At 40.9% G+C, this 2,500-nt stretch overlaps 1 pseudogene; it reads right to left on the bottom strand.

The window, feature by feature from the left end:
* LOC137458237 (28S ribosomal RNA) overlaps positions 1-2,500 on the bottom strand; it is an 8,474-nt pseudogene that overhangs the window by 2,016 nt on the left and 3,958 nt on the right.

Raw genomic sequence — 2,500 nt, forward strand, 5'->3', positions numbered from 1 at the left:
GACGGCATTTTGTATTTTGGTCCTGATTTCTACCCCTCGCTAAGAACTCTCTAGTTGGATATACATTTGCTCTCAATTGTAAAGCTGTTATTAATTTTCTATAAGGGATGTTCTTGTAATTCACAAGCCAATTGTTACTGGTGGAATCATTTTCAAAGTTTGCAGTTCCTATGCCCTGGGACATCAATGCTGTCCATTTTGTGAACTCATTTTTCCTCCAATTGCAAGGTTTGGGAAAGATTTTCTTTGGGGCGGGTTTTTCCCATTCAGATAATTCCTCCCGTCCCCCATATTCAGTTACCATTATTGTCTGGGGGTTATATATTGATGGTATTTTCTCTTTGTCTCCCCCTGCTGATATCCACAATTTTTCATAATCTTTATCAATATCATTATTTTTAACTACAGTTTTAACTGCTTCATCTGATGAATTTGCCAATCTGTGTAATCGTCTAGCTTGGATACTAGGGATTAACCCAGCCAATCGGGCTAAGCCTAAGCCTCCATCTTTAGTGCTGGAATACAAGATGCCATCACAGGTACAAACTGGGAGATGTAACCATTTTTTCACCCTATTTCGAATTGTTAAATCCATTTCTTCCAGATAGGTGGCTTTTACATTTGCCTGGTCTGCTAAGTAGATCAATCTAGGCACTGTGTACACTTTTAACATGTCCAATTTTTGAAATGGTTTTAAAGGGGCTCTTTCGATGCGATTGAGCCAAACTTCTAATTTATTTTGTAATTCGGGCTTAACTATCCCCACCCAAGGGTCGATTTGCAAGCCAAGATATTTCTCTGACTGACCCGGGTGGATCATGTTTAAAGGGGTACCGCTGATAAGCCATGGAGGACAGTCATTGATGGTGTAAGAGTCCTTAGTTGGTTGAATAAAGAAACCATGGCACTTTTCCCCCTGCGTTTTTAATCCAGTTAAGTCACAAAATGCTTCTAGAATTTCAATATTTTTCTCCATTCCTGATTGGGACTTACTCAGCAGGACCAGGTCGTCTGCAAAAGCCAGAGCTGTTAATTTGCCATTCTCGTGTTGGAACCCCTCCCCACACTCTTCTAATTTACATAACAGAGGGTCAATGCACAGGTTAAAGAGGAGTGGTGACATGGGATCGCCCTGTTTCACACCAGTTTTGATTCCTATTGACTCAGACTCTCCTTCTTTAGTTTTGATTCTGGTGTGGATGTTTTGATAGAAGTCCTTAATTAATGCTATTATGTGGTCATCCAGGCCCTTTTGCTTTAGCACCGCCAGGATGTGGGTGTGGCTCACTGAATCAAAGGCTTTGGCCAAATCGACAAAGACAACCCCCAGGGGTTTCTTTTGTTTCTTTGCATTCCTAATTAATAGCTGTAATAGTTTTAAGTTCTCAGCACAGCCAGAAGATTGAATGAAGCCTCTCTGCCTGGGGTTAATGGGACACGCCTTTGCCAACCTCGCAGTTAAGATTCTTGAATAGAGTCTCAGGATGATGGAACCAATAGTAATTGGCCGCCAGTTATTAATATCATTTTGGCGTTCGGGCGCTGATGATTTAGGTATTAGGATTGTTCGGCATCCCCTTATTACATCTGGAATTTTGCCACTTAACAGCCAGAGATTAAATAGTTCTTTGATCTCCTCACAATTTGGATCCAGTTTAAGCAGGGCCTTCAGGGTGATCCCATCAGGGCCTGGTGCCGATTTTTTATTCATGTCTTTGATATTCTTAAGGATCTCTTTCTCTGTAATCAATTCCTTAAAAGCCGAATTATCCGCCCGCCCCACAGACTGGAATGCTTCAAGTCCTTGAAATAAGTTCTGGGACTCCCACCTAGATCTGAAGGTGTTACTGACCTCTTCCAGGGGGATGGCACATTGCGCAGAGTCTTTTTCATCCAGAATCATATTAGCTAACTTCCCTCGATCTAAGCGGAAGAGGCGTTGGAATCGGAGAAATTCTCCACGCTTTCTGGCTCTTTTTCTCATCCATTCCTTTTGAGGTTTCTTCTGCTGAGGTTTACGTTGGCTCTTTTTTGGCGCTTTCTGTTCAATTGATTTCTCAAACAAATACAAATATTGGTCCTGAGCTACCTCATTGAGTAATTTTAATGAGTCTGTTTTGCCTTCAATTATTTGTTTATATGTATTTTTAAGGATGGGCAGCTTCCCTGATGTCAGCTTTTCATTAATAGTCTTTTTATAGTGGGCTAGCAGCTCCCTTTCACCAGAAGATGGAATCACAGTCCTCTCCTCTTTTAACCTGTTCTTGCTCTCTTGTGTTTTCTCTCTTTCTGGCACCACAGTTTCTCTTAATAGTCTTCTCTTTTCACTGATCTGTTTGGCTGTTTTAGTTGTTAATTTTTCAGCAATCAATTTGTTAATATTTTTCCTCCCTTCAAACTCTTGATTCAGTTTCTGTAATATTTCTGTTTCCTCTTGGGACCAGATTTTCTTGTGAGCACCTCTTTTAGAGGTCTCTTTGGGGCGAGATGCTTCAATTCT

Source organism: Melanerpes formicivorus, unplaced genomic scaffold (assembly GCF_026170545.1).
Source record: "Melanerpes formicivorus ecotype bairdi unplaced genomic scaffold, bMelFor1.0.p_v2 SCAF_233, whole genome shotgun sequence".
NCBI classification, from domain to species: Eukaryota; Metazoa; Chordata; class Aves; order Piciformes; family Picidae; genus Melanerpes; species Melanerpes formicivorus.